At 43.5% G+C, this 11,250-nt stretch overlaps 1 pseudogene; it reads left to right on the top strand.

Moving 5' to 3' along the window:
• The first annotated feature begins 959 nt into the window (after positions 1 to 959).
• LOC110307337 lies at positions 960 to 1,319 on the top strand (annotated as a pseudogene).
• Positions 1,320 to 11,250: the final 9,931 nt, after the last annotated feature.

An 11,250-nucleotide genomic window follows, 5' to 3' on the forward strand; every position in this document is an offset into this window, starting at 1 on the left:
AAAAAAAAAGATGAAGAGCCATTTAGGAAGATACCTGAAGTTCTCCAGCATCCTCATGTTCCACGTATTCATACACATGAAGAACATAAAAAGATCATACAAAAATACAAAAAAATTTCAGAAACAAAGAGGTGAAAAGCAGTTGCAAGTAGCTGATCGCTTTCCCAGTACTGACTCTGCTTATAGCCCTTAATTTTGTAAAATAGCTGGGTGAACGGTAAGATAAATTCCCTTGTTTTGTTTCTGTTACAGGTACATGGTAGTTTGAATGTAATTGGCCCCCATGGACACTATTAGGAGGCGTGACCTTGGTGGAGTGGGTGTGGCATTCTTGCTACCTTAGCCCTCCCACTCTAGAGACAGCTCTTCATGTGTTTGAGAAGAGTCTCACCTGATGTACCTCAGACTAAACACTTCACTTAACATCCTACAGGTGAGGACTCACTACTGAAACAGGCTCCAGCTGCCATTCTCTGCCACAGTGTGCTCACCGGCACTTATAACAGAGCATGCTAGAGAAAGAGGATCACTTGCAGGGATCTGAAGTCGAGACTTTCTTACCATAACCTAGTCATTTTTTTTTTGTTTGTTTAAAGCTATTGTTTAAATTGTACCCGTTTACTGTGTGTATGCACAAGTGGGTATACATGCCTTAACATTCATGGAGAGATCAAAAGACAACTGTCAGGGATATGTCTCCTTCCACAACATGGGACCCAGAGAGTGATCTAACCTGGGCAGCAAGCGCCTTTACCTATGGAGTCATCTCACTGGCCTCTCTTACCCTTTCTTCAAAAGCTGATTTTATTGACTCTTTGTTTTTATTATGCTAAAACAACACGAAATCTACCCTGTCAAAAACTTCAATAATATGTACAGTATAGCATTAACAATAAACACAATGGGCAGAAAGCAGCCGTGACTCAACAGAAGTAATTCCTTCTTGTGCCCCAGAACCCATGGGTGAAACTACTAAAGTTCCCCTGGGATCAAGTAGAATTTATAAGAACATAATCGACTGCCAGGTATGTCAAGTTAATATAATATCTTCTGATGGTCATGAATTCATTGTACAAAGAACATGTTATAACATCAAGAACAATAATGGCCATGTTGAGTGGCCCAGGTCAGTTTGCAGAGAATGAAACCCCAACGAAGTCAATTTTAGAGCGATCCTTCCACATGTGCTATGGAAAGTGTGCATGTATTTTACCTACAAAGTCCGCCACCCTCACAGCTCCACTGAGATTCCTCAATTCCAAATCACACCTGAAACTGCACTGAAATGACTAATGGCTGCGAACTTCCTAAATTGTTAAATAAAATAAATGACAATAAACATTTTTTTCAGTATTAAAAAAAAACAGTAAGCACAATGCTGTTCCACACATACCTAGAAATTAATCTCTCATGGCTGAAATTCTCTGCATCTCTCCTTTCCTCTGTATTCTGTTTAGTAATTTTACTTCAGTTACCTCATATAAATGAGTCATGTGCTGTCATATGTATATATGGTGAAATATTGCTAAGCTACAGAAAGAAAGGAACTTCTGTCATACATTACAAAATAGGTGAAACTTGAAGAGATTATGGCTAACAAATAATCCAGCCACTGCAAAGACAAATAGCACGAATTCTGACTTTTTAAAATTATGAGCTATATCCTCCATGTACAAGTGTCTTTGTCAGGATTTCTATTCCTGCACAGAGCATCATGACCAGGAAGCAAGTTGGGGAGGAAAGAGTTACTCACCTTACTCTTCCACATTGCTGTTCAGCACCAAAGGAAGTCAGGCCTGGAACTCACCCAGGGCAGGAACCTGGAGGCAGGGGTTGATACAGAAACCATGGAGGGGTGCTGCTTACTGGATTGCTCCCCCTGGCATGCTCAGTTTGCTTTCTTATAGAACCCAGGACTACCAGCCCAGGGATGGCACTACCCACAAGGGCCCTCCCACCTTTGATTACTAATTGAGAAAATGCCTTACAGCTGGATTTCATGTAGGCATTTCCTCAAGGGAGGCCCCTTTCTCTGCAATTAACTCCAGCTTGTTTTAAGTTGACACACAAAATCTTCCAAAACAACTGACCCCTTGTCAACTTGACACACAAACACATTAATATTAAGCCTCAACCCTTATTTTCTTATTCATCTCCAAGATCTAAATAACATTAAAAGTCCCGCAATCTACAAATTCTTATACATTAAAATTTCAGTCTCTTTAAAATATACAATCTTCTTTGAATTTCAAAGTCTTTTTACAATTCAAAGTCTCTTAAACTGTGGGCTCCACTAAAATACTTTCTTACTTCAAGAGGGCAAACTATCAGGGCATAGTCACAATAAAAAGCACATCAAACTCTAACCGTTTGATTCAATGTCTGGGATCCACTCACGATCTTCTGGGCTCCTCCAAGGCTTGGGTCGCTTCTCCAGCTCTGCCCTTTGTAGCACACACCTTGTCTTCTAGGCTCCGGCAGCTGGCACTCCACTGCTGCTGCTGTCCTTGGTGGTCATCTCATGGTACTGGCATCTCCAAAACACTGCTATCTTCTGCTGCAACTGGACTGCACTTTCACAAATAGCCACCTGTCATAGGCTCTCTTCATGGTGCTAAGCCTCAGCTTCTCTGCATGACCCCTTCAGTCCTGGGCCTTCAACTGCCACTAAGGCTGCACCTTCACCAGTGACCTCTCCTGGCCTCTCACAATGCCAGGCATCAGCTGCTACCCTTTCATGTTTCAAAACCAGTACCAACTGAGTGACTTTTATACACTTCCAAGCCTGGCTGCCAACTTGAGGTGCAACTGTGGCTGCCTCTGGCACACAGCTTCTCTGTGCTCTCAGGAAACACTTCCCAGAAGATTTCAACTTAGTGACACTTGTCTCTTTTTAATCACTGCTAATTTCTTAGCTCCAGCTAACCAGCATCAAATGTCCCAGCAATGCTTAGTTTTCGCATTGCAAGTTCTGGTATCTTGTTAATCACAGCTGATTCTTCATCCCCAGCTAACCAAAACCACAGAATATTCACAATCAAAATAGCAACGGCCCTGATAAGAGTTCTTAATCTTCCCTCTGAAATGTCACAAGCCAGGCCTCCATTGTTTGCACAGTTGTCAACATTATCTTCCAAGCTCCTACAGAACATCCCACAGAGCTCTTAACACTCAATGGCTCTTCTAGCCATTGTTCCAAAGTCCTTCCACGATCCTCCCCAAAACATGGTCAGGTTATCACAGTAATACCCCACTATGCTGGTACCAATTTGTCTTAGTCAGGGTTTCTATTCCTACACAAAGCATCATGACCAGGAAACAAGTTGGGGAAGAAAGGGTTTATTCAGCTTATACTTTTACATTGCTGTTCATCACCAAAAGAACCCAGGACAGGGCAGGAACCTGGAGGCAGGAGCTGATATAGAAACCATGGAGGGGTGCTGCTAACTGGCTTGCTTCCCCTGGCTTGCTCAGCTTGCTTTCTCATAGAACCCAGGACTACCAACCCAGGGATGGCACTACCCACAAATGGGCCCTTCCACTCTTGATCACTAATTACGAAAATGCCTTACAGCTGAATCTCATGTAGCCATTTCCTCAAGGGAGGCCCCTTTCTCTGTGATTAACTCCAGCTTGTTTTAAGTTGACACACAAAACCAGCCAGGACAACAAGCAAACTTTTTATTTACGGCTACATAAGCTCTGAAAGAAACACATCTACTGAAATGTCTATGGCATGTACTTGTTAAATTATGCAACAATCAAAATAAACAGTTGCATGCTGGACTCTTCATTAACTAGTCTCCTCCTCTTCCTCTTCTTCCTCCTCTTGCTCCTCCTCCTCCCCCTCCTTCTTTTTCTTTTCTGGTATTATTTTTCTATCTTTATTTTCCATTCATTCATTCATTCATTCATTCATTTTGTATCCTGACTGAAGCCCCTGCCTTTTTCCTCCCAGTACCCACCTCACACTGCCTCTCCCCACGTTCCCTCTCCCCTTCTCCTCTGAGAGGGTGGAGGCCCCCACTGGGTATCAACCCACCCTGGTACATCAAGGCTCTATTAGGCTAGGTACATCCTCTTCCTCTGAGGCCAGACAAGACAGCCCAGTTAGGGGAACTGGATCCACAGGCAGGCAACAGGTTCAGGGGCAACCCCCGCTCCAGTTGGTGGGGGACCCTCATGAAGACCAAGCTGCTCATCTGCTACATGTGTGAGAGCCTAAGTCCAGATTGAGTATGCTCTTTGATTGGTGGCTCAGTGTCTGGGAGCTCTCAAGGGTCCAGGTGGTTTGACTCTGTTGGTCTTCCCTGTCCTCTTTGGTGAAACAGAACGTTTCTAATACCCTTGTTGTCAATTGTGTGTCATTTACTGACAGCACCAACTCTCTCTACTATTAGCAATTTTGTTTCCATCACAGCGTAGCATATATGTGGCATGTATGTGACATACATTATTGTATTCTAAATCCATATAACGGAGTCATGCTTCTTATCATTTACTCGAGGTTATCTTCTTCACTCCACATTGTTTTAAATGTTGACCCACAATCCCGGATATTGCTATAGTTTATTCCTTGTCAAGGCATCATTTATTCACATCCTCGACAGCATGGATTTTGTGTTGTCTCTAGTGGGGTGCCCTAAAAATTTGTCGTGAAGACTCTGGCACCTGCTCCTTGCATACAAGTCTAAAAATTTCTGAAATATGTATCGAAAAAGTCACGCAGCCTACAGGTGTTCATCTTTACTGAAAAATATCAGTTTGTTTTCCACTGTCATTTTGACGCTCTGTACTCTCAGCAGCAATGGCTAAGAAGCCTGTAGTTCCACTTTCTCACTGTGCTTAATATTGTAAAACTAATTGGTTTTTTCAATCTAATGGGAATAAAATGGTACCTTACTGTGATATTAATTTGTTTTTGTTTCATTACTAATGAGGCTAAGCATCGTTTTGTTCAGTTATTGGTTGTTCTTACATCTTCCCTGTGAGGTGCCTCTAAGCCTCTTCCTATTTAGTTGAAAATTCTTTTTCATATTGATTATGAGATTAATTTACATATTCTACATATTAACATGTCATGTTAATGCATTCCATATTTCTGGTAGTTTGTAACTTGTATTTTCCAGTCTCTTTAGGATGCTTTTTGATGATTATGGTTTTCATTTTAGTGTGGTCAGATCTATAAGGCTTTTTCACAGTAGTTCACAGGGGGATTTGTTTTATCTTGTTTGTTTAGGAAATCTTCTCCTATCTTGGGGGAGTTCCCCTTTCCTCTGTAGTATTCAAGATAGTCTATCCCCCCTTCATGGTATAATATTTGATTCACCTGGATTTTTGTGTATGGTGGAAGATATAATTCCATGTTGTATTTGATAACCATCTGTTTCATTCACTGAACACTCCTTCTCTTTGATTTTTACATTTGTACATGTGTGTGGTATGTATGCATACATGTGTGTTTGTCTCTGTGTGTGTGCACATGTGTGCACATGCCTAGGGAAACCACAAGTTACCATTGAGTATCTTCCCTCATTACTCTCATCCCCGTTTGTTGAGACAGGGTCTCTCCCTTGAACCTTTGCTCTTTAGCTCAGTGGGTCTAGCAACTAATTTGTCACTTTCTGGTCCCACTTCTGCGTGTTAGGATTGCAAGTGTCTGTCATGCTCTCCTGCCATTTGTGTGGCTCCTGGGGATCCAGACTTGAGTCTTCACACTTTCCCAACTGAGCAATCTCTCCAACCCTGGAAACCCTGATGACTCTACATTGCACTCTACATTGTTCGTGTTTAGGGCCAGTTCAGTTGGAGGCAATAGTTCTCCTTATCCACGGAGATGTTTGATGGACCTTCATTTACCCAGTCAACCGTTGTGGAAAATATTACATGAAAAGCATCCAGAAGAAGCAATGTTACATTATTGCATGATTCTAAGTAATGTGCTGTCCTCATCCACCGGCTCAGAAAGTGAGGCTTCCCTTAGTTTAGGATACCTACCCTAGAAAACCGGCCTGTTGCTCCCTCAGGAGCCATATCGGAATGTTGTGGTGCTAGTATGCAAATAGCCCATATGTAGTAGTCAAATGCTGTCATAGTGCCCACTCTAGTCACCTCACTTCCTTCCAACCCAGGGACAGTATATTATTATACCAAGAAGAGGGATGAGTGCCACACAATTCTGTTCTGCTGCCAGAGACCAAAGTCATATATCTTCTGTTATGGCATATTATAATCACTCTAGTTTGTTAATAGTTTTTCTTTGGTTTGCAGCAGGATCACATGTAGCCCTGAATATGTCCAGCACTTGCTATATAGGCCAAACTGTTCTTGAACTCATGGCCCTCCTCCTACATCAGCATCCTGAGTTACAGGCCTGTGCTACCACTTCTGACCACATTATTAGTTATCATTGTTGGTATATTATTGGAGCTAGTTTACAACTTCAACTTTATCATAAGTATGAATGAATAGAAGAAAATATGATATGCAAAGGGTTATTATTATCTTGTATTTTGGTTATGAAAGGGGTATGGTGATGCTCTGAAAATCTTAGAACACATTCCCCAAGGGTTTGAGGAGACTATGACATCATAGTTCCATATTTGAATGGATTAATTTCCATGGTTCTATTCCAATGGACTGATTGCTCGTACCAACACCTTACTTTTTGTATTGAATAGTTTTACAATAAATGTTTGTATCCAGTACCTCAAATAACCCCTTTCTGTCTCTTCCTATACCATAGGAGCATATACTTTCCTGGCAATGGATTTGAGACTGCAGATTCGTTCCTTTTAAAATTCCTTTTGTTTACTTGGACTACTTTTTTTTAAACCACAGTATATTTTTATGTCATAATCATATCATCTTTTATATTACCAAACTTGTAACTTTTAATGTCTCCATCTCACTTGGTGATAAAGATTTGGAGCAAAGCAGAGCCCTTTTCTAAAAGACTCTAGTGGGGATAGATCATTAAGTTATCTGATGTGAAATCATTTCTAAGAAACAATAATGAAATAACAAGACTCCAAGCCAGGGTCCAGGCCTTTTAGGTACCTGTAGGTGACCATTGCCAGCTGGACTTCCCTCAACTGAGTTCTCTGTATATAATAATAATAATAATAATAATAATAATAATAATAATAATAAACAGGAAGGACAAAAACAAATCTCTTGGAGAAAAACAGCTTGGGTAATGAATTTCAGGATCATGTCAAAATGATTTATATAGTCTTTTGTGCTTTCATAGTTGATGATAAAAAATGTTAATCTCAAAGAATATAGTATCAAAGAATTTACCACTCACATAAAAAAAGAGTATTTCTTGGAACTCTTTAAATCCATTGTTATTGATGACCTTCCATTATATATGACAAGAAATTAAAGACCAGCAAATAAGAATGTCATTAAACGTTCAGCTCCATCCTCCTAGATTTCCCACTGTTCACTCTCTTGCTCACTGTCTCTCCTCTCATCAAAATCGGTACTCGGAGTCCCTCGTGTCTTTTCAGTTTGCTACATCATCAATCCTCATTTGTTCCATAATCATCCCACCCAGCTCTACTGACTTTTCCCTCAGCATCTAAATAAGCTCAGATACCCCATCTTAAGCGACACCAAACAGAGAAGAGAACATTTCCCTTTGCTCTTATATCAGCCCTTCCGATCTGCTTCCTCCACAGACAAGTTTGGTGGTGGAAGTCAGTCGCACTCACTTTACACACTGAGTCCCCATGAATTGTCCCCTGCACGTACTCTAGTCTACATTGACCTTAAGATTCGTCTAGCTTTGTTTGAATTTCCACATTGTTAACATTTTTATTCCATCTGGGTTTTTCTTTTTCTTCTCTTTAAAAAACAAAATGTTTTTGTTGATTCTTCGTGAATCTCACATCATGTAGCTCATGCCCTCATAGCTGTACTTCACCCTTGTAACCTCCCCCCCGCCCCCGCAACCCTTGCCCCAAAATAAAACACAAACACAGGCTACTCCAGTTGTGGAGGTGGGAGAGAAGAGGACATCATCCCTACACCCACCCACGTCTACATGCCAACTCACTGCAGACATCAGGGCCTGCTCATCTGCACCACCTCCACCAAGGCCAGATCTACTGTGCTGCCTAGGTGAGTTGCAGGCCTGCTCTCCTACTCTTATGACCCCGAGATTACCTCGCCTGACTGCCTCAGGTGGCAAGAGGCAAGGGAGTGTAGGGCATCCCTTGGCCATCTCACTGCAAAGAAGTGGCAAGACCAGCTTTCCCTCACTTACACCTCCAGGGCTGGCTCACCAGTGCCCCCCTACCAGGGCTAGCTCTAGAGCACTGCTCATGCAAGGTTCAGGGCTCACTCTCCCAAGGGCTATAGCTAGTTGGCAAGGTGCAGAGCCAGCTCTCCCACTCTCGTGACCCCGGGAGCCAGCTTTCTAGACTGCTGCAGCTGATGAGGAGCCAAGGGGGCAAGGCATTCCCCAGCTCACCCACACCACCTGTGAGATCTCGACTTTTGGGCTGGCTTACCTGGGCCCCTGCCAGCAGGATCACCTTTGCTGTACTGTCCAGGCAAGGGGCAGGGCCCACTCTCCTGAGCTCATGACCGGGTGGATAGCTTTCCCAACTGCTGAAGGTGGCCAGATGGAGGATGGGAAAGGTATTACCTCTGTGCCTATGCCACACCATAATAGATGAGTGGTGGGGTCAGCTCTCCCATACTCTCATTCTCAGGGCAAGCTCACCCACACCCCTGCCATCAGCCCCAGCTCCACTGTGCTGCTTGGGTGGGTGGTAGGGCCCACTGTCCCAAGTGCTGCTGCTGGCAAGAGAGAGAAATAGTGTTAGTTCTTCAGAGTGCTTTATCCAGTGACAGTGGGGCCTATTATGCACAGCCCCTGGACATCCACATGGTCCCTACTGGCTGCCAAAAACAGGGTCATCCCCATCTTCCCTAGTGGTAATATGGGCCATGGATGTCAACACCCACCCCTGCTACTGTATGTAGTCAGGGACCCAGACATGTGTCGCAGCAGCAGCTCAAGCTAGGACTGCACCAGGGCTCTAGGTGGCAGGGCTGGCCACTCCCAACAGGCTAATCTGCTCCACCCTCAAGTCTACAGTTCCAGCTATCATCATAATGCTTAAGCTACTCCACTGCTTCTTCTCTCCCATACTCATACTCAAACTGCAGGCTGGCCACCCGGCTGGTGGGCCTCTGGGTGATATCTTCCATCAATCCATGGAATGGTGGCAAGATGGTGTTTCCTATGGCCTGCCTGTGCTGTGCACTCACTGTAGGGCAGGTCTGGGGTGGCACAGCAGTCCACAAGTCTCTGTCTGTCTTCCTCCTTCCACGTTGCATTGCCTGGAATTGATTTAATTTGATTTGGTTTTCATGAGTCCTAGGCATAAGACAGCTTTGGCCACCAAGCCAGGCATCAGGCTAGGATGAACAAAGGACTGCCATCTGCTCTGCTCCTGAACACCACCACCACCAAGGTGTGTGTGATGGTTTGTATATCTTTGGACCAGGGAGTGGCACCATCTGAAGGTGTGGCCTTGTTGGAATAGGTGTGACCTGGTTGGAATGGGTGTGTCACTGTGGGTGTGGGTATAAGATCCTCACCCTAGTTGCCTGGAAGTCAGTCTTCCACTAGCAGCCTTTGGATGAAGACATAGAACTCTCAGCTNCTCCTGTGCCATGCCTGCCTGGATACTGCCATGCTCTTACCTTGATGATAATGGACTGAACCTCTGAACCTGTAAGCCAGCCCCAATTAAATGTTGTGTTTTTTCTAAGACTTGCCTTGGTCATGGTGTCTGTTCACGGAAGTAAAACCCTAACTAAGACAGAAGTTGGTACTGGGAGTCGGGTATTGCTGTGATAGGCCTGACCATGCTTTTATTTGAAAGAATGTGGATTTTTGGACTTTGGATTTGGAACTCAGTGGAATGCTTTAAATGGGACTTAATGGGTCATCCTAGTAGGGATATGGAAGACTTTGTTGCTGGGAGTAATTTGAACTGTGTTGACCTGGCCTAAGAGATTTCAAAGGAGAAGAATTTCAGTATGTGGCATAAACACTGGTTTTGTGGTATTTTGGTGAAGAATGTGGCTACTTTTTACCCTTGTTTGAAAAGTCTGCCTGAGGCTAAGGTGAAGAGACTTGGATTAATTGCATTAATTGCATTGACAAAGGAAATTTCAAAAAAGCCCAGCAGAGACTTTGTTCTCTGGTTAAGTCTCACAAAAAGAAGTTTGAACAAGCATAGCAAGCTTAGAAAGGCAAAATATAAAATATATGGTTTGAGTATTAAAGGAGTACCAGGAAGTGAAATGGAGCAAAATCTTGTGTTCTAGGAGATGACAGATTAAGGGAGTGGGACCTTGGGGCAAGATTCTACCCAGTTTAATTAGATCCAGGCTTGGTGGTACACACCCTTAATCCCATGAGACATTCATGCTGATCTCGGCATTCAAGGTCAATCTACAGAGCAAGAACCAGGATAGCCAAGCTTAGGCAGTGAAGGATTTAGAAAACATAAAGCCAGTGTTAACAAGGGAATCATGTTCTAGATCCTGTAAGCANCAGAACTTGGCAGCTTCAGCCATGTGGCTCTGACTCTAGAGTTAAGAATGGAAGGAACTACTGGGACAATTGATGCTGGTTAGCTGGAGCTAAGACATTAGCAATGATTAAGAAGAGACCAGCATCAGAGTTGAAATCTGGGAGTAGTTTTCTGGGAGCACAAAGAAGCTGTGTTCCAGAGATAGCCAAGGTTGTACCTTGTGCTGCAGCTGGACTTGGTAATGTGTAAGAGTCACCCAGGTGGTACTGGTTTTGAAGGCATGAAGGTGTCATGAAGAACAGCTGAGGCTTGGCACTCTGAGGGGTCATGGAAGGCCATTGGAGACCATATAGCCTCAGCTGTAGCTGATGGCCCAGGACTGAAGGGGTCATGCAAAAGATTTGAGGCTTGGCACCTTGAAAGAGAACCTATGAGAGTCTATTGGTGAAACCTAGTTGGAGTGGAACACCCCAGTGTATTGGAGATGTCAGTACCATGGGATGATCACCAAGAGCAGCAGCCATAGTGGAGTGGATCAACCTGAGCTTAGAGTGCTACAGAGGGTAGAGCTGAAAAGTGATGCCAGCCCTTAGGAGGAGTCCAAAAGATAAAGTGGAATCCCAGACACTGAAACAAGAAGCTGTAACATTGAAATTGCCTTGGAGACTCAAAGATGTTAAAGATGCCA

The sequence above is a fragment of the Mus caroli genome, chromosome 12, assembly GCF_900094665.2.
Source record: "Mus caroli chromosome 12, CAROLI_EIJ_v1.1, whole genome shotgun sequence".
NCBI lineage: Eukaryota > Metazoa > Chordata > Mammalia > Rodentia > Muridae > Mus > Mus caroli.